Here is a 22,810-nt window from a genome sequence, read left to right on the forward strand (position 1 = left end):
CATGGCTAAGCACCTGAGATCCAGAGGATGATGAGGGGGATGGTTCACCGGCCAGGGAGAGAACGTGCACAATGGATGACTTTCATTACAGCATTACAGCTTTACATACACACTCATCCAATTACTGCTTGGATTAATTGATCATCGTACCTTTTTCTTTTCCCAGCGCCGGAGTCAGAGCAGGAGCATGGTGTGTTTTTCTCCTTCCTCTACCGACTCCACGACCCGCTGCTTTCATTTCTTCTCCTTTCATTTCCGTTCCCTCGTTTACGGCCATAAAAAAGTCTGAGGAGACATTTTTAAAGCAGGGGAGAGAGAGAGTAGGGGGGGGGGGGTTCTTTTGTTAGCGAAAACTCATCTTAGGGCCACCACTGTGAGGACGACCATTTGCGGGATCGCATACATTGGGAATAATTAGAATTTATGTGCGCTCGTCAATCCCGCCTCATCCCCTTCTCTGCTGTTGGAGCCATCAGTGGTCAGAAGGGTTCACCGGAGCATGACTCATCCCCGAGTGCGTTTGATCAGAGTGAATTATGCCCTTTAGATTCATTATGGCACTTTATTTCTCCTCTCTGTCCTCCTCCCTTGTCCGTTCAGCACCGGGGAATGAAATGTACAAGACAGGGGACATATTTTATTGTATGCACGCTGTCATGCACGCACAGTTAGGGATAAGAGGTAGGCAGTGGTGGGTTAGCCTGTAATACACTCCACTAAACACTTTTTATAGGAGAGTGCACTCACAAAATAAAGATATTCAGGATTATTTGTGATGTCAGCGCAGAGGCCTGAATCCCTCTCTACATGAGGGGAGATCTGTCGGAGCCATCTTGAAGATTATTTAGCATTCAAAAAAAAAAGAAAAGACTGAAGCCTGAGTGTAAGAATTCATAAGTGGCATCCTAAAAAGCTGTTTAATATGACAAAAATCTAATTGAACTCACGCTGCTTGGTGTACAGGACTATGACAAGTGTTAATGGGATCATTTAAGATCATTTAAAACACAAACGAGATGCCGCTTTCTCTTCATTAATTACTGCTAATTATACAAACTGCTAGCCTCGTCGGAGCGACTGCATTATGCTGTCTGTAAGTCGGGGAGCGTCGGGGTGTCTCGTTTCTCTCCTGGATGGTTGAATAAAAGATATCATTGAGTTTAAATCATGTTACGACACCTGATGATTCTCTAAAGCTTCACACTTAACTTTTCTTCATTTGGTCGTATATTGAAAGCTGTCCCTGTTATACCTGAACCTTCATGTTTGTTTTAATGTCTTCTACAAAAGTCACCAAAAAAGATCCATCCTGATATTTTGAGGTGGCATGATTTTCAGCATTCTTGTATTTTAACAAAACTTTTTTTTTTTTATTTCAATTGATTTTTATATTCATCGATGACGTAAAAATGGGGCAAGAAGAAAGTGTGAATTCTGATTTATCCAACCAGTGATGATTGTAAAATTGTTAATTTGCTAATTCAAAAAAAAAAAAAAAAAAAACAGTTCAAAGAGGATCGGACACTGATCTGTCGTTTTTCTCAGGAGTGGAACAATAATCTTCATAATGAAGTCGAGACCTTAGTTTGTTTCTCTTTACAGAAAGAGACGGATGATGATGTTTGAACGCTGTGCTCTGCATGCTGCACGTTTGTGGACAAACTTTAAGAAAACGAGCCTGCAGACACTCCCAGGAGCTGACAGTCACGCTTTGAGACTATGAAATGTTTCTGACTGTACGAGTCAATACTCTCCAGCTCGTATACATCTCTATAAATCTGCCTTTATATCTTTATAGACTTGTTGCCTCTCTGAGAATTAAATTATCTCGGTCGTGTCCACGTGACCGACAGGGAAGCTTGTTCCTCGTCACAGTTCTGGAGACACTGGTGCCTCTTAATGCCATTTATAGTTGACTTTATACATTTTACATTGTAATTCTATTATGACCTCTGATGGAGCTTTTTTAGATTTCCTTGTGCCATTATGTCTGGTATTAAGGACCTTTAATTTGTAATAAATTATAAATAAATAAAGATTGGATTGAATTGAATGTAAACCCCCCCCCCCCAAAAAAAAGCACATCTGAACTACATTTTCTAAATACAGATCATACAGGGAGGTTTCCCTGAGTCGACATCATCATTTACAGTAAGCAGATCAGATGGACTAATTTCTGCATTTTTAATTGTTTTTTTTTTTACTTCTTGTTCATCATCATACACATCACACACACATACACACACACACACACACACACACATACACACACACACACCTCGGGGGAAACAGCCTATGGTCTCACAGCGAGGTTAGAAATCTCTGATGCAAACAAGCTGCTAGATTTCACATCATGTCAGGTCTTCCTCTGTTAGCGTTCTCAGCCTGCTTAATAATGTAGTTACCTATCGTGCTTCATTTATGCATGCTAACATTACCACTGCAGACTGGAGGGGGGAGAAAAGAGAGAGAGAGAGAGAGAGTGATATGTGAAATAATTACCACCTCCAAGTGGTCAATCTTTTTTAACTGTTGTTTTCAGCCTCTGTTCAGACCTTCATCAGTAATCAAGGGTTAATTTCACACCTCAGTGGATTGCCTGCCTTAATCTCTATTCAGTGTAATTAAATCTGTCCAATAAAGTGAGCTCTTTTCCTCTTTGTTCCCTCTCATCTCCTTCTCTTTTTTTTTTATTGTTTTACACCCATCACATCTCATCGTCTGAAGTACAGGCCGTCCAGCCACGCTTGACAGGCAGAATCTATCCCTAAAATTAAAACATTCCTGACTGAGATTGTAAGGAGGAGGGAGAGGAACGGAGAGGGAGAGGGAGAGGGGGAGTTCTGCGGAGGGAGAGGAAGAGGAAGGGGAAGGGGAAGGGGAGCTGACACATCCAGTGTCTATTTTACTTTCTTTTTTTTTTCTTTTTTTTCTTCCTCGTTTCAGGGGGACGGAGTGTGAAGATTTGACCCTGTCAATCAGGCCTCTTGACAAGTTTAATCACAGTGTGCCCTCTGCAAAATCATGGCTAAATAGGAATGCAAATAATAGAGCGCTGGGGCCTCTTATAAATGGTAATCAAGAGGACTAATCAACTGACAGGTCTGCAGATCTGGCTCGCTGGAGGAGTCACTCAAACTTCTTCTTTTTTTTTCCTTTTTCATTTGAAGCTCTCAAACACTTTTTAAGTAACATAACACTGCGGGGAGAATGATGAAGGTACATCTCTTGTTTTCTTATCGCGTGCATCGTATGTTAAGGTTTATAATGTTGTTTATAATATTCCTGTCTTCTTTTTTTTTTACTCCTCCAAAAAGGTGACATTAAAGCCGTCTAAAGTGTGTCTCTCTCTTTTCAAGTGAGACCAGCCAACAGTTTCTGAACAATGTAAATGAGTCTTGCCAATCCACTCCCCTCTGATCTGCCACAAAAGTCAAGGGCTCCATGAACACTTTGAAATGTTGATTCGGCTGAGTGTGGTGACTTCCCTCTGCACCTTTAAAAACACACCTGATCTAAGTTTTATGTGCGCTTGAAAGTTGTGAAGGTTGCCTTTCTCTCCGTCCCCCCCGATTGTCAAAATGTCAAAGCTAAATATGAAACTCCTTCCTTGCGGTGAATGCATCAAAAGTGAGGCCATTTTCAGATCCAAAACATCCGGAAAAAGACGGTTTAGTTTGCCGCAAGTCAATCCACTGCATCGGAAATCGTTTGAAGAAGTCAGGTTATCAATTAAAATGTCTTTTATTCGACCTGGATTGGAGATATTCTTTGTGAAACACTGCAGTCGCTTTATGTTCCAGTATCTATAATTTCATTTATTTAGAAAACCTTACATTCAAACAGGCTAAATTGGATTTGCCTCGCCATAATTATACATGATTTTAGATGGTTTGGTTTGTCACAGGGAATAAAAGGGGTTATATGGCACGTCAGCTGGATCTAACATTTAAAGACTTACACTTCTCCGCTCGCTAATGATGGTTTACAGGCCAATTCTCTGGGGGCAGTCTGAGTGCTTCCAAGATATCACGTCTTCACAGGCAATCCTCATAACTTAGTCTGGCAATGCCAAAGGCAGGTTTAAGAGACAAGCCAACAGCGTGAGTAAGAGATGTGTCAGGAAACGGCACCATATATAAATCTGTGCAAACAAAACATTACAAAAAAAATAATCTAATCCTCTTTCACCTCCTCCCTCCCTGCGCTGGCTCATTTCTCTAACGTGGAAGATTTAAAGCTTCAAATTTGGCTTGAAACTGTAAAAATGTAGATATGATATCAAAGTTCAGAGTCTTGTTAATCATTAATGGTTTAAAAAAAAAGAAAAAAAGAATGAAAGCATTTCTGAAGACTGTGTGGGAGTGGCAGATCAGTCTTGACTGACATCCTCTTGGCTTTGAACACAACAATGACACACATGACAATCAATGTTATGAAGCCCTGAAAAAAGTACATTTGAGTCAGAGTGAAGGGGAAGAATATCTGCCACCTGAAAATACACAATTTAAAAAGTTACTAAGATGCAATGCTGTCCACTCAATGGTAACCTGTTAGCATTTATCTGCTGAGATGCTAGGAACACAATGCTAACGCATAGCAAGGCAGTGTTAGTGAGTGCTGTAATATTACGGATACTAAACTCTCTGCTTACACCAAACTGAATACAGTTTCAAGGTACAGTATCAACAATCCATGAAGCCAAACAAACAGTCATCCAACTCTGCTGCACATGCCGACAATCACCAGTGAACGATGCTAACGCCAGGTGTAAACACAGGGATCACAGCAGCCATTTTGGAGAAAATTAACTGCAGAATTTTTACACATTTATACAAACAACACCAAATGAAATCCCCATTCCTGTAAAATTATAGAAACTTCAACAATGATATTTCTAATTTGATATCCAATGCTCTAAATCATGTATATAAAACCTTAAATATAACATGGTTAGAATTCAACAAATTAACAGAGCGGCCATGTATGGATTGAAGGTCATCTAAAAGTCATTGTTATTTTACCTCTTCCTGTTTGATTAGCAGCATTTTAATAACCCATATAGACAAACGCTCATGTTAGCATTACACCACGTACTTAACAATGAAACCATTTGCTAGGAAGTGGCTGCAAGCTAGTGGTAGTACACAATACCACCAGAAAGAAAATCCTATGCTAAGCTAATGTTAACGAGGTAGATGTTAAGTGCAAGCAAGCATTAGCCGCTATCTGACATATAGCTAACATGCTGTCAAGTAAGCTATGTTATTTTTGATTGCATACGGAATAATGTCCTTCTAAAGTCTTTTTAGTTGCTGATGATTTAAAAAAAAACGTTTAAATAATGATACGAATTTTCAGCATCCCAAAATGTACAGCAACATTTTGGCAGCATTTCACAATCCCACCCTGAGCAGGAGGTCAGAGGAAAATGGCCGCTGTGTGAATATGGTGAATTGTAGATATTGGTTTCCAGTGGCTTTTAGCACAAAGAGGAACCTTTATGTTTTGTGTAAATACATAAGTTCGAGTCTTATTTTTTTTTTTAAATCTCATTGCTGATACTCCTCATGGTCTGGATTATGGTTCAGTCGCATACAGCCGCTTCCATCACCTGCAGAGGAACATCAACATCCAAACAATGGAGCAGCCAAGACCAGACATCATTAGGCTTCTTAACAGCTCACAAGACACAGACAGACTGACATCCAGCCAATTTGGCCCTGAGCTGAGATAGCTACTAGTATAGTCTGCAACCTCACTATGGACTAATGATGGTCTAAGCCTGTCGTGGCCCTTCACGGGCCCCTTTGATCACGGTACAGTGAAATCCAGTTTGACATGAAGTTCTCTATACATTCAGGAGTATTTACCTGCTTGAATCCCATCGTTGGTTTGGCAGAAGATCAACCTATGTGTTATTTAGACTGAAGGATATCAGCTCTACAATGAGGCACCTGTCAACTGTCAATCTATTTATGCTGGGCTAAAATTAAGGGAGCGAGAGAGGGTCAGAAAGAGCCATAAATATGTCCAGGAAGAGAGATGCATGCTGATGTGTAATGTCCTGGATTTTCGATAAAGAATCCATTAAAAAAAAAAAAAAACACCATTATTGAGGGTTTGCATGGCTTTTTGGTCCATTCTGATAAGAACAAACAGAGCTTGTTTGGCATGAAGAAGACCATCTCCTCAGCTGTAGACAGCTGGATGGATGGCACAGTATGTAGGCAAATGCAAGGCGAAATGATGCACAGTATTTATAGCATCCAGATAACACTAGGGTTTGGAAATTGACAGGCCCACCTAATGATGCTCCTCAAAGTGGCATGGATGCAGACGAGTGGACCTCTTCAAATGGGAGGCCAATCCCTGCTGACACAGGGGATAATAGCCCAGCATTGAGCCCATTGTCTGGGCACCCCACACCATGGCATTTGGAGCTGAGCTGCCCCTGTTCCTGCGGACAAATGATCCCCACGCTGCCAGGGAATGTCAGCCATCACGTCTCTCAGTCAGTCTGCTCACATGAGGGATGATGGCAGAGGCCACTTTCTCTTAACCCCATCAGTTTGTGAATAATTAGCCCTGTGACAACAAATACAGCAACTGTGTTTAATGGTGTCCTATCTATCTATCTATCTATCTATCTATCTATCTATCTATCTATCTATCTATCTATCTATCTATCTATCTATCTATCTATCTATCTATCTATCTATCTATCTATCTATCTTTTTTCTGGTTGTTAACATCAACTTAAACAGCGTCCTTTCCTTTTTTAATGCACATTCATAAACATGTCTTCACAGAATAAAGTTTTTGTTCATTCCCATCCCTTCATTAATCCAATAGTCAAACATGATTTGTATTTGACACCAACACGTTATATAAGGCATCTAAACGGAGCGAGAATAATTTTAACGTGAAAAAAAAAAAAAACCTGCAGATTTTTATAAAACACTTCCTAGTTCAATTGGGCCACGCGCCCTTATTTGTCTTTAAAGACAATTTGAAAGCTGAGGGGTTAAACCAACCAGACCACAACATCTCATTGTCTCTATTCACTTCTCACCTATTAAAAAGGCCGAAGAGTGGCCAAAAGGATCTTAACTAACCAAAAAAAGTTTGTGCACAACTTATTCTGAACAATGTAAACTAAACAATTTTGCAGGAAATCTGAGAAGCTCTCCTTCCTATTGTTTGCATGCACTTTTGAGATGGTCCCTAACTTCTCACTTCTATTGTTCACGCCGAGAGGTGTCAGGCTTCAGTGTGGGAACATGAGGTAAAAAAAAAACACAGCTGTGCAACATCAGTCAGGATAATCCTGCTCTGTGAAAGAAAAGTGGTGACACGTTATTTAGTATAGCTTGCCAAATGTGTAATTATCTGACGTGAATCTACTTAGTAAGACGTTTTAGCCTCTGGATTATTTCCAGATGTGATCTATCTATCTATCTATCTATCTATCTATCTATCTATCTATCTATCTATCTATCTATCTATCTATCTATCTATCTATCCATCCATCCATCCATCCATCCATCCATCCATCCATCCATCCATCCATCCATCCATCCATCCATCCATCCATCCATCCATCCATCCATCCATCCATCTATCTATCTATCTATCCATCTATCCATCTCTGGCTGTGTGTTATAATTGCAAGTAAACAAAAGAAAGTCTCTCCAGTCATTATAAACCCACCCACAGCTGCCACTGGGACCTCCATTAAGCCCAGTGTTCCTGAGATGCTCTGGTCTTATCTGATTCATCAACAAGACGTTGGCTGGCATGATTTATCTATGCCACTTACTTGTTTTCATTTTGCCCGGGGGCTGCTGCCAGCATCAGGGGCTTCTTCTTACAATGTGACAGCTCCATCTCCAGAGAGAAGACTCCCCATGCAAAAACAGTGCATCAAAACAAATAAGGCCCGAGCCACTTAAGAGAAGTGGCTGCGTTCAGGACCCATTTTCGCTACATGTCAACCAAATGATGCAACGGCACGCACAGATCTGCATTACTTCTCCGCTTATGCCTTTTGTCTGGATTTTTCTGCAGATGAGCCTAAAAATAGGCTCTGAAAACAAAAACGTCTCATTATGCATTTGTTGTTTTGAGCACAGACTTGACCCCAAGATGATTTTCACATTGATTATCTGCATTTTATTTCTCTGCAGGCTTCCATCTACTTTGTAAAAAAAAAAAAAAAATCCTTCCCCCTCCTCTGCTCCCCCAAATCTACAGGCAGCAGGACGCTCTTGTACATTAAATAAGAACTGTCACCCTGGGCAACTCGCTGCAATGAAGCATTTATTCTGCCTCACATTTCCTGGCACTTAGAATTATTTCCTTCATGCCTGATAACCAAATTACAATATGGCAGGTCTCCCCGGAGCCATGGGATTGTTAGTGCCAGCTCACAACATACTTTCAACTGATGTGGCATTTCATGTACAGCTGCCAATCAAAGCCGGCAGAAGGGAGAGATGTAAATGAGGGCGGGCCCGACGGTGTTCAATTACCGCTCTGAGCTCTGCATAATCCCCCTTCCCACTGACTGACTGACTGACAGCTCCACATTCCTCCTCATCCGCCGCTTTCTCCCCTAATTTCACCACCTAGCTCTCGCCTCACACTGGGACAGGGAAACAGACATTGTAGGGAATTTCTGTCATTTCCATTTAGAATAACGAAAGAAGAAGAAGAAAAAAAAAGGATTATCTGATGGACTCTAAAAGAAAGGCGTGTGTATTCAGAAAGTAAATTATTGCTTACAATTTATGACCCAAAGCTCAAAGCTACACAAAGTCTCCTATAAGATGTGTCTTCTCCTCTGTTCAATATCATTCTCTCTTTGCCATTATCAAAGAATGGGGGTTTCAACAGCTGAGGGGGCCGAGATACTCTTAGCTGCCTACTCAGCATCAACCTTTGGTAAATACTCAGATTAAGAAGATCCATGAATAGCTCGGGTATCTTTTGCTCTCTCTGTCATAAAGACGCCTTTAAGATTCCTCTTAATCCCCGTGTTAAAGGTACGCCAGCCGAATGGCTTAAGCAATGTTCTGCCTGTGACTGAGGAATGATGCCATTAGACCTGCAGGATTCAAAACGCTCTGTTTTTGTGCACGACTGTTTTAATGCCACAATGTATCACAGTGCGTAATTCCATACAGCTCGCCTGGCTTCATTTAATTTTAAAATATCAATTTGTTTTTTTTTCTTGTCCACAGTTCACCTGATTTTTGTCTGTCGCCGTCGTCTTCGTCGTTTCCCCCTCCGCCGTCTGTCTTAAAAACTGGCACTTTTGTTGCATTCGGAGAGGTTGATAAATCAATCCATCAAAAAATTCTTTGCGGTGAAACTCAATCAAGAAAGGTCATGTCGGCGGGAAAAGAACAGATTAAATTAGCATTGAATTAGACATGGAAAGTGAGCTCTGTCAAAACCATCACTGTGCTCAGCACAATTAGAATATGTTAATTATGCATTTCATTAAGGGGCCTCAGCGCTCTTTGAATGTGAGATGAAATGTCACTGGTGTAGGCAGCCGAAAAATGGAAGATTGCCAGGCACAACTTTCTTTGTGCGATGTGTGACACCTTCATTAACATCAGGGATTGCTAGTCTGATTAGACTTTTTGTATTAGTTTAAGCCTTTAGGCTTTCAAATGCTAGGCCCTTTTTTCTTCCAGTTTTTGATGTGGCAGCTAAGACCCTTCTCCGTTTCCAAGCAGATATTGTCTGTGCTTCAATTCTTTGTTTAAATTCTCCAACAGAATGCCGTGACATTGGACGTAACATCTCATTGTCTTTGTGTAGATGACGGCATTTGCTGTGTCTTTGTTTCACATAATCTCGGGTCACTTTCAGCAATGGGGAGGGGGGGGAACTTGAAGAGCTAAATTCCCACACTGGGTGATGCTAATGTGCGTGATATTCAGACTGGCCTTTTGTTTAATCACGTGATGGTGTGGCTCGTTAATGCATCGTTTATATAACACATATCACTTTCTGTTTCAGCACAAAGCAGAAAAAGATCATTATTAGATGATACTGCAGACGGCAAGGTGAATAAAGAAGATCAGCAAGATCGATAAGAAGATCGATAAATAACTAGATAGAATATAGCAACATAGATTTACAATGAAAATAGCAGGATAAATGTATGTAACATAGCAATATAGATTAGAATACACTTTATAGCAAGATTAATAAAAAGAGGAAAAACACACTGACACAATACGGCACGATACAGTTATAGTCAAAAATGAAAGATGGACAGAAAGACAGATGAAAGATTAAGAGAGAAGACAGCGATAAAAATCAAGACAATGAACTGTCAGTGGGCAACAAAGATTGCAGGATAATTGTGTAGCTACGAAACTAAAGATTGATGGATAAATAACAGATTAGATCGTTGGAATATTTAAATGGATTAAAGGGAGATAGGTCCAACAGTTTAAGTCTTAAATGGGATACATTGAAAGCTCGTGAGCAGTATGAAGCGTATTTGTATATCGCCAATTCATAGTGTCCCCTCAAGACACAAAAACAGCAGGACAAGACTTCAACCTTTGTTTTTTATATGAAGAGCCAACGTCGATCCATCATGAACCCTGAGCGACATTTATCACAGTTACAAGAGGGAAGGAAACAACCAGAATCATAGAGAGACGGACAGACAGACAGACAGACAGATGGACGGACAGACGGACGGACGGACGGACGGACGGACGGACGGACGGACAGACAGACAGACAGACAGACGGACGGACGGACGGACGGACGGACAGATTCTGAGTATAGTTTTTCTTCACAGTACAGAATCTGCAGGAGAGACTTAACGATCCACCCCGGTGATTAACTTTTGAGTGAACTTGGGAGTACCACACACACACACACACACACACACACACGTACACACACGCACATATGCACACAGTATAATGGTTGACGGGTCATCATATTGTATTCTGTGGCAATCACTTGCAGAAGGGATGATAGGTAAGTGAAAGTTGGACCTCAGCGGCGGCTTGCATTACAGCGCAGCCAACTTTTAAAACTTCATTAAAACAGAATGAAAGCACTTCCCCGGCACACTTAAATTAAATCGAAATGCTTTGGGAAGAGATGATGAAAGCTAGAAGTGGGAGCTGTCTGACAATTTCAGCGCTCACATACTTTCACGGCATAAGATGATTCTCGTGTGCTGAAAGTGAATCGTAGGAATGATTGTCTGTGGAAGAGCCCATCTCACAGATGTAATATAGATGTCTTGAATGAGTGACTACCTGCTGGCCTGCCTTTGTACCAATAACTAAGAATATACAATACCTGAAGAAGAGAGCTCCCACCTCAGCAGCTATGCCATAAGATTGTCTTGGTATGCCAACCACAGGAGGGTTAAGGAGGTGACCGTGAAGCGTGGGGATCAATTTCTCTCTGTCTTTATGCTTCGCTGTACGGCAGCCTTTAATGGGAAATCAATCATTACTTGGACTTTACATTTTAATAACAGGATTTCTTCTAATTTTAAGGACTATGAGGCATACAGCATCTCCTGCAGAGCCCTCCGTCTCTGCCTGAGGGGATGTATCACAGGGCGTGACAGTTCATACTTTTCCCTTTATCCACCTCGCTGGGTCAGCGCTGCCGTTCCACATGAGAGATGGTTCAGAAACAAACACAAGGATGAGGGTCCGGAAAACGATGAAGTCAGATCATTCACTGTCTTCCTTTCTTTGTGTGTGTGTGTGTGTGTGTGTGTGTGTGTGTGTGTGTGTGTGTGTGTGTGTGTGTGTGTGTGTGTGTGTGTGTGTGTGGTTTATGGGGATCCTGTGGTCGCATTGAGGCCTCTGACACGTGCAGGACTGACTGCTCAGGTGGGAGGAATTCAGCGTACCTTCACAACTCTGCCACAGGTGTGTCATTTGCCTCTCTTGTTTCACTGTTGAGCGTTTGTCACATTAAAACCTCAGCAGCTTTGACAGTTGCACTCCTAAGAGAAGTGGAGTAATTAAAATGTATCAATCACTATTTTCTGAGCACATGAAGCTTTTTTTTTTTTCCCCCGAACCCCCCCTCCTCCTCCCCCTGTATTTGATCTGATACAGACGGCAATAACAAAACGAACAATGAAGGCGTCATGTTAGAAAATAATCTACTTACAGGACCGGCACTGCAGGGAAGCACTCGATCAAAAGTGAAAAATGGAAGTGTGTGTCCGTGGCATAAATGTATTCCATGGCCGGAGAATGAACCTGCAGCCCATGTGACACATGATTTACACAGGAAAAGGCCTGGTGACTCTCTACAATGATAGATCTCTGCCGAAGTCCGCCTGAGCTCACTCTATGACATATAATCCTTCTCTTTTAAGTTGTAAGATAGAGATAGATAACAAAACGCTGTATTGATTTCCCTGTCTGCACACTGGCTGGCTTTTTAAGACTGCACATGTCCACGTCTGAATCTTGACCACGGTGACAACTGTCTGCAGCTCACATCCTCACTGTTGCTTCCATTTGCATCAGTCGATCAATCTGAGAAATTCAATGCATGATCTGCATAAATGATCAGTGGGCGAAAAGATATCTGACGTCTGTTTTTGTTTTTACATTGCCAGTCAGCCGTGCTCATGTTTTCTGTGTGTTACAACAAGCTCAGCCTGCAGGATGGACATTTAGGGCCACTCGTATGTTTTGTATTTTGTTGCAGAGATGCTGCTGTATCTGATCTTCAAGTTTAGAGGGGGGGGGGGGTCGGAGTCTTTATTTGAAAAATGTGTTTTATTGGGTGGTCTTACTTTACACATGAGGCTGCAGAGGTAACAAAGGACTTTTTTTTATTTTTATAGGGTCAGTTCTTAAGATAAGTCAGGAAATATTTCATGCAAAATGTTATGTGACATATGTTTGAAAGGGTCAGTAAGGCCAAGGAACCTTTGACATTTACTGGTCAGACGTTTGGTCCCTGTTAGTGTTACAGCATGTTGCTGGATTGTTAGTTATGTCCTTCATTTTTACAGACTGATTTAACCTCGTTACATTGATCAAGATTGGGGCTATTTATAAATATACATTTTTTAAATTGTGTTTGTGTGTGTGTGTGTGTGGGGGGGGGGGGGTTATTCAAAAGTAATCTTTATAAAAATGTATTGAATTTTCCGTCCATCTATTATCTGTATTGCTCGTCCCGTTTGGGGTCGCGTGAGACGGCGGTGCAACCCACTGCAACATCGCGTAGCCTCCTCTGTTCGTCTTTAAAATCCTTTTTTTTCTTCTTTCGTGTAATTGATGGCACAGCGGAAGAGTGATGGGAAGTATGTGGAGCAGAGAGCAGCAGAAAAATGCTGAGAGTGGGAGCTGGACCTGGGGCCTCTACACGGAGGACGAGACTTTACCATCGAACATCAACCCCGCCCCGTCGCCTCATTTTTTAAAAGTTAATCTGTAAAGGCAGATGTCAAATACAAGTACAGGTGAGGAGGTTTAACAAAATATTACTCTTCAATAGCAGAAGTATGAAACATTAAGAGGAAATATGCAGTAGGTATCACACTCGAGTAAATACATTTATTTCAGAGTTTGATAGCGTTTTTTTTTTCTCAGTTAAAGTGAAAATGTGTTTTTCTTAAATGTCCCAAAGAACTGTAACTCTTTTTTATCAACCAGTAATGTTTACACAGATAAGCATTAGATATTACTGATGACTGCAGTATGGATCTACAAGTACAAGGTCACCTCTCAAAATATGTTTGACCACTAGTAGCTCCGTTTGGAACTGTAATGAAGCAAGATTTAAAATGTAAATATCAGCTGTTTGAGCCCAAAATGTGACAACTACCTAAAATGTTAAAAAATTTTTTTAACAAAACCCAAAATGTGACAACTGGTCAATAATACATTTTGGGTTTTGTTACATTATTTTTTATAACATTTCAGGTGGTTCTAACAGGACTATAGTCCTCTAAGCGGGCAGGTTTAGAACCTGTGGCTCCTTTTTCCCCGTCTCTCTCTCTGTGTCCGATCCCTAAATGAAGACATAACCCTCACACACACACACACACACACACACACACACACACACACACACACACACACACGCAAAAAAAGGATATAAATATATAAAAGATAGAGAATACATTCAACATGTTGGTCAGGCTTCAATGACACTTGTTTTAGTGAATGTAAACATGACTTGTTTGTTTATAAGGGAACCCCACGGGGTATTTTTAGTTTCATGTTCATGTTATACAAAAAAAAAAAAAAAAAAAGTTTTGAAGTTTGTTGCTACAAACAGCGAGTCATGTGAAACAAAGGAAGAATCCCCTGGTGGAGCAGCAATAACCAGTTTCCCTGCCATATTTGCAACTTCTCGAACTGTCTGAAAAATCATCGTTTCATTGAGATCTTTTCAAACAGGAGAGTCGGCAACAAGAAGAAAAAAAAGAGCACTTTCTGAAAGTGCTTGGACCTCATTTGAAATCTGTCTTTTATCACTAAAATGTTGATTTACTGCCAACCGTCTGTGTCGTCTCAGTCTGTGTCCTCGTCTGAGGCTGGAAAAGTGAGTTGCAGCCACATGTCAAGTCACATTAACACAACCTGATTCCATTTAATTGGAGTTATCTCACACACAACATGTCTTATCATATTCCAACACTTCTGGGTCATTAGGCAACAGTCAGGAGGGTTTTGGGGTTTGTTTGTTTTTTTAGGTGGAGATTTTTTAAGGTTGTTGTTTTTATTTTTTGCTAGAGGCCTGTGGACACAGGCTGTGTTTACAGGCTGAGAGAAATAGCTTAAATCTGCTGGCGTCGATGCTGATTCATGTCAAAGTGAGTGACAGGTGACCCGAGAGCCGGCAGCCAGACGGAGAGACGGATTACAAGTGAGCAAAACGCCAACAACCTCTGGCCTGCTGTGGGGCAACAGATGACAGCAGAGGAGGGCAAGAGGTGGAGAGCTGGGTACTCAACCCCCCCCCCCCATCTTTACATCCATCCATCAACCCATCCCCCCCCCCTCCTGGCCAACGTCCACTCATGCTGACTGATAGACGAGGGAAAATGAGAACATTCAGTTGTTAAAATAATACGGCTCTGTCAGGTATTATGTCACACGTTACACACTCACTGTGTTTCACTGCTACTGTAGCTGCATCTGGTTCATGTTAGGACCCAAATCAGGTCAAGTTTTATTTGCTGCGCTGTTTGAACAAAAGCAGCAGATTGTAAAAATACTTGTCAATCAAAAAGGTCATCGCCTGCTATGTGATAGGAGCAGCTGTAATTACATTCCAGCACAATACATGTGAGGAATAAGTGTTTTTTTGGCTTTAGGGGAGCGACACGCCTGCGAGTCAGGAAGTGATCTAATAATAGGGAGGTGTGAAGAGTACAGAGGAGAGGAAAATGCTTCAGCAGGCCTACACGTTTATATAGCGGTAAAGAGAGAGCGTTCACGTTGCCCTTGTTGACTGCTGGCTGCAGCAGAGCCAACAAACCCTGAATTCTCCTGACGGTATCTGAGGGGTCCAAATCCAATCCCATCCAATTCCGGTTGTTAGTTTACAGCCAGGACGACCTTGCACAGTTGCTGACAGTCAAATTCTTTCCAGGCTCTTTCCGCTGGTTTTATAATTCCTGTACCTCACTGGTCGACAATGTTAAAGACGAGTATTAAAAATGTGTTGCAGCTGAAAGTCCGTGAAATTAAATCATTCAAAACTTCCATTCTGTGTGAGAAAAATGCCCCCTCTGAACATTTATATCGGTGAAACAAAGTGATAGTAATCATCTTGTCCCCAAAATGTCCCCATCTGGGCCAATCAGCAACAAATGTGTCACTTTATTTTGAAATGTAATTTCCCCTCGGACCAATCAGTGTAATGCTAAATGCCAGGCGGCAGTGGTGAGATGCATCATTTTCCAAGTTTTGTCAAAGTGAAATCAGTCATGTCTGATGTTTTGCGTTTGACACGTAAATGAGCAAACAGATGTTGCACGGCTCCTCTTTGGGCTCATCTGTGTGATTCTGGAAATCTGAAAACACAGCTGTGAGTTTAATCATGTTCACAAGTTTCTGCAGAATCCAACAAGTTTCTGTGACATTCCCTTAATAAGCCACTCGCTTGTATCACCCTAAACACTCTGCAGCATTGTTAAGAAATACTTTCTTATTAATATTGGAAGTGGACCGTTTATATTGAAGACGTCATCAAATGGATGAAATGATCTCTGGTGCTAAAATGAGCATGTCGGGCTTCACAAAGTCTCACAGAGTCGAGAAAGAAAAGGCCTGGCAGTGTGTGATGGATCGCTGGAGGTGGCCTTCAGGAAGCTCAGAGCCCCCAGAAAACACACGAGGAAAGCATCAGGTTTTTAGCTTTTGAGGTAAATTCATAACAAATGTCACGAGTGAAACTTTGAACTTGGAAGTTTTGTGATTTTTTATCGCTTTCGATATTTCGCTCTGGAGAAAATAGAAGCAGAGTTAATAATGGACTCAGATCCATCAGGTGGTCTTTAAAAAGTCTTACATGAATTCTTGTGTTGTTCATCTCTTGGTCGCTTGGCAACTGTTGTTGTGTGGACTGTACAATGAATGGACAGCACAACACCTCGCCTGAAGTGAAACCAAAACATTTTGGAGCTCCCCCTACTGACTGTCTGTAGTATAGGCCATAAGCTCCGCCTCCTTTATGTCATCTGATTGGACACGAGTCGAACCATATAATTAAAAAAACTTGTGAAATACTTTTCTTGGCTAACACTTAAACATAAATCACTGAGATGTCCATAAACACAATAATCAGTTCTGCTGTGGACTGTTCCCACCTGAGGGATCTTTGCTGTTTCATCTGTGTTTTTCATTTTCAGAAGCGGCATGACGTTAATACTGCGACCCTTCCAGTCGATTCCCACCGCACAGACTACGACGACAAATGTCGAATATGTCGGCGGTATTTGGGCTTCATCTTTGCACTATTGGAAGATGTTAAGGTGTTTAGTCCATTTGTAAATACTGTCCAAAGGTTTGATTTAGAACCATCAAATGTTGCTAATTATGATTTACACACATCTTAAAGCTGTTTCAAAGTGCTTTTCACTGTGGCCGGAGTCAAGCTGTAAACTGGACCAACAACACATCTAACGTGTGTCTGGTCTCAAAGAAAGCTGCCGTCAATTGCTATCTTGTTTCTTTTGGCTCTCGATGTTGAGTTCAGTTTATCTTTGGAGAACATTTAAAGCCCTCTTGTCACACACACACACACACACACTGGCACTCTGTGGTATCGTACGCTCCAAAAAAAAAAAATGGCTGTCTGTTGGCTAAAATCTGACAGGAAGTGACTGGGTTTCTGTTCGCTCCCAGCAGTAGGTCTTTATGGTCACTGCTTGGCTTCTTAAGAGCGATGTGTCTGTTCTCCACACAGCCGCAGTGTAAGCTGTAGCTCTGAAGCTCAGCTGCATTACTGGATCAACATCATCGACACTGAGCTCTACTTTCTGCTCTGATCTATAAAAACACTCCAACAGTTTCAGTGAAATCTTTGGCAGATGTTTCTTCTGTTTCTTGTTCGTTGTCACAACTCGAATTAGCCCATAACTTCACATTTCCCACGATGCAACTAAACCACTGATTTAGTATGCTAGTAGGAGCTAAGCTAGCCTTAATTAATGAAGTGATTACTGGGTTGTTGGGGTCTTGACAGATCTCTTCTTTGTTATTTTCCTGCCTTGTTTTAGGGGGATTTTGAAGGTGCATGTTTTTAGCCTCATCCAATGCTGATTGTTTGACATCACTTGAGTCAATTTCATCGGAGTGTTTATTTACATATATCTCATTACGCTGGAGGTGAGGGAGTGAACAGGATTCATCCCTTCACATTCTGGCCTCCGAGGACTCGGCAGTGCTCCCTTCACACATGCATACAGCTCTGTTGATGGACATGGTATCAGCAAAAAAAACAACCTCCACTGTGCTTCAGAAACTGGTTGAATGAACTGGTTTCAACTTCTGAAACTGGTTTCATTGATCCAAATGGAGAAATTACAAACGAATAATTACAACAAGAACACAAATGGGAAGAATCTTACTGTTGTTTCCTGCAACATCTGGACTCATCTTGAACACATTTGTACCTTTATATGGATTCATCTCTTACATAAGGTTTGGATTGGACTTTACTTGGCTCTTGTAAAAAAAAAAAAGAAAAGAAACTGCTTTAAAAATTTTAACTTTACTCTTTTCCCAAAATATTATTTAATGCATCTTTTTTTGTGCTCCGATTATTATTATTCACTAAATCTCGATGGATTTTAATGTCTTCAGTTCTGTTCTTGGGTGCATTTCTTTGTTTTTAAACCACACAGCTCCTCAATAAGGATCAAAATCCTCAAAAAATGTGAATCTGTTATAGAAACATAAAAAACTGTCCACTGAGTCAAATAGACGTCTGCTTTTCCTCTTTCCAATATGTTTTTAGATATTATCTGTATTTACAGCTGATCCAGGGATTACTCAAAGCATAATCTTGCTACATGACTTGCACATGTTTTTACCCCCGTATTAAAGGCCCTAATGAGCCCAGGTGTCGCCCTTCTCTCTGACGTCTAGCCGATTGGGTTTTCTCTGTGAGTCCCGAGATGCTCAGGAGGCTTTCCAGTGTGCAGGAATCAGAGCAGCGTCCGTGATTGTGCTGACGTCTGCAGGGCGCTCGGCTGCAGATTAAGCCCAATAAAAATGTGTGATTTGTTGCTTTCATATTTGGAGGATGTCAGCTTCAATTTGAGCTAGCACGCTGCCTAGAGGCAGGCTGGGTGACAAATATGAAGGATGCACTGATGAACTGCTGGCAATCAAGTGTTAGTTCTCCCATCCACTGTGTGATGGCAATGAAAAGCTGCACTCATTGTTACACAGAGGTTGGCCCATTGATACTGGCATCGCTTTTTATATATGATGTCATAAATCAGCTGTTTAAAGAACCACATTTGATTTATTTATTCATGTTTTGTTCACTTGTTGTGATTTCATTATTCTTGGTATGATGCGTCACCCTAACATGCAACATGAGAATTAAAAGATACTTTACAGGGAATGTTGCATAAATAAAACGCTTAATACATCTATATTAATATGAAACATGACAAATTGATTGATATCTTAAAGCTGTGGTCAATAACTACTTTCTTTATTTTTCCTGTAAATGAGGCGCTTTGACCGAAGGCCAGTTCCTTTTTTTTTCTGCTCACATTCCCAGACTATAAATTGATGTTATTTAAACAGAGAAAAACAGGCTTAAGCTTTACTTCAGTTAACATAAAAGATGATCCTGTGATGTTAAAAACTTTAAAGGATACTCATATTATAAAGCAGCACTAACACATAGTGACATCTTGTTTTTTAGGCCTCGAGCAGATTATAAAAACTCTCCAACACCTCTCCCACATTCAGCTTCTGCAAAGAACCTCAAAATAAATCAACATGTAAAAATAATATTTGTTAAAATTGGGGATGGGCATGTGGTTAGCCAACAAAACCATTACACATTGTCACCCTAGCTAATTGTTAAACTAATTCAATTTTATTTATTTTTTTTAAATTAATCAAAGCCCACATTAGTAGTGAACAGTCGTGTCTAAGCTGTAATGCAGCCGCCGACCACTAGCAGGAGCTGTTGCTGCGGTAAATGTGTATTTTCAGTAGATGTATTCCGATGTCGTCAGTATTCCGATGTTAGAAAATGGAGATGAAGTGTTGTGTGGGATTTGTCAGGTTTTACTGGGATGTAGCCACTTGACCAAAGTGTAGCCTACAAGGAGAACCTGCTAGCACGGCTAACATTAGCCACACTCATAATCTGTGGTATTGCTAATTTGCGGCTGCTGGGATCCTGTTGTATTAATACATTTGGCTCAATGTTGGCTGTTCTCTGATTGTTTTCTTAACTTCAGATTATTAGGCTATTGATTGAATGTGATTTAGTCAACGCTTTTCTCCGGGTAAGGTACAACGTAGATGAATAAAAGCAAGGATGGTGTCTCTAATTAATTAGCAATATGAATAAGAGGGGAGTAATAATTAACACAGCCAAATCTGAGAAGGGTTTATATCATCTTAAAGTTATCAGGAGCGAGGATGTTTGAGATTCGAAAAGTTTGACAACGCCTCATGCATTATAACTGAAGCACTACCCAGAGTTCCCTGAGTTTAATCCTTTCTGCAAGTGCTTCATCAACCTTCAGCTTTTCTGACAAGACAGAAGTTTCAGCATGTATGATTAATAAGATACAAATGTGCAACTGATATTTGATAAATGACTTTGGTTTCATATTCATGATGTACAATGAATATGCAGCACCAGGGGCTTAGGCCTACTTGATTGATCAAATGTATTCCATTCATCACTTATTTTTGCTTAATTAGCATATTTGAAGCAACACCATTAACAGAGGAGGACTATGGGCTATTTGGAAGATATGATGTATGTTGCAGAGCAGACATACATGCATCCCTCTTTGTCTTGTAGAGCTCAAATTCTCAGGGGGCAGAATTCATTAGAAAGAATGTTTCACTGATGCATTTAGATGCTTCATTTTTCATTTCTACAGCGTTCAGACTATTTGCTTTTCTTCATTTTTTAAATACGATCGCGTCAGTACATCTGAGATAGTACAATGCAGGTAAAAAGGACAAACGTGCTGAGATCTCTGAGAGAAGGAATGGAGAGATGTAATGCTCTTTTCTGGAAGATTTCTCACAGGGACGTAATAACCTGAGGACTTTGGGGAGGATAAATGGGAGAAAAGGGAGTTAGGATGTGGGTCATTATAGCTATAAGTTCTAAAGCCCTTCATTAAACACATGAGCTAGTCATTACCCTGCTGCTGTGTGATGAACATTTTGAACCCTGCTTCCCCTCCTCCTTCTCCTCCGGTTTACAGGCCAGATGATGCAGAGAATCCGTGCTCGTCTGGCACAGGGGCGAAGCAAAGTCAGACTCAGTGTAAATGTTTTGTGTGTATCCAAGCAAGCAAATTCTGATGCACATTTGCCCTATTACAGCACATCAGCGTCAGGCAGACGCACGCGAGTGCAAGCAAGCAGCGTGCACTTATCATTATTTGATAGCATGTTTAATGACAGATTGACAAAGGATTTGAAAACGCGAGCTGGCGTCAATTCCGCTAAGGTCGGGTTTCACTGCATCTGCAATGCAAGTGTACTTATGTGCATAATTTGATTTTTTCGACTAAGCTATTAGATCTGTTTTTAGAGAGCAACTCAAAGAAGAGGAAAATGTGAGCACTTGTGATGTGATGTTTGGAGTCAGACAGAGAGACGTTTCCAAACAGATTCCACTGCCAGCCTTTGGTCCAATCTATGATACTAATCGAGGAAACACTAAATTATAAATATGTGGGCTGTAGGTTCACTCTAAATGAAGTGATCACTTTGAGAGAGAAGGTGTAAGACATGACTGTCAATATTTAATAACATAATGTCTCCTCGTGTGTTAATTCCTTTTTTAACAGCAGAGGAAACACATTTATAATCTAACTTTTGATTGATAAAATATCCATGTGAGAACACGTCGTCTTTAAACGAATTAATTCAAAATCCAGGATGTGTTTGTCTGTGTCCGTCTCTGCATGTGTGTTTATGTAATTGCAGAAATGTGTGTTCTGTAATTAGCCATGACATGTTAGATATACGCTGTGATTAACTGTGTTAATATGCAATCATCCAAAATGAATTAATACAGAGCATGAAAAGAATTACGGCTTTATTTCACTTAATTACCTGCGTTCTGCTACCTGAAGTGTGTCAGTATTTAGCAGTAGCTCAGTTATTTTGTCTTTATCGAGCATTACAAGGCCGCCTGCATGTATTCTGACCTTGGGTTTTCACACTCTTATTGCATGATAAGAATCACATCATAGCTCGAAATTATCAGCCATAAAAGCGATTTTTTTGTTTACCAACAATAAATCTCCCACTGACTTTGATTTATTCTGGCAAATTATGGTCAAAGACATCTAATTTCCTTCTGTGATTGCACTGATGAGAGCATTTTTCTTTTGTTAGCTTTGGGTGGAGCTCCACTCGATTATGCTGAATCGTCAAGATGCTCTTGTAGCCCATATCTGAGCAGAATAATGATATAAATCCAACATACGTCGGGATGATAAATAATCAAAATGTTCAATAAAAGTGAAAATGCAAAAGCATGACGTCCCCCTTTGTTAGTTAAAAAGCAATGTGTGTCTCTTAAAATGTCACTTAATAAACAGGAGCAGCAATGTTTCCTCTCTCTGCAAAGCTTTGTGCAGCATCTTAAGGACAATGGCTGCCTCCGTTTAGAATAAGTTGCTGCTCTAAAACATAATGGCCCCGCAGACAAATCAGAGATCCATCGGCGAAGAAAGGCACTAAATAATTTATAGCTTTAATCTGCTCACTGAGGTGTGTGGTCTTTGACAGTAATTATAAATGCAGGGAGAAATTATAGCTGAATACTTTAACTGCATTAGGAGTCATCTGATGAACAACGTGATTGCCTGCTCATTTCCAACAATAGGGGGCAAGTTGGTGTCACAGCATTCAAATCACCACCGTGCCCATGTGCTTTTTCCCATTTACCATCAAATGTCAGTCGCCCCGTTATAAAAAAGAGATTTGATGGGTGGAGGTAATTGAGGACTTGATTGCTTGAAAAGAGATGAATTGCATAAAATGTTTATGAATTTAGGAGGCAATTATTTTTAATAGCCTTGAAATAATAG

The sequence above is a fragment of the Symphodus melops genome (genome assembly GCF_947650265.1).
Source record: "Symphodus melops genome assembly, chromosome: 13".
NCBI lineage: Eukaryota > Metazoa > Chordata > Actinopteri > Labriformes > Labridae > Symphodus > Symphodus melops.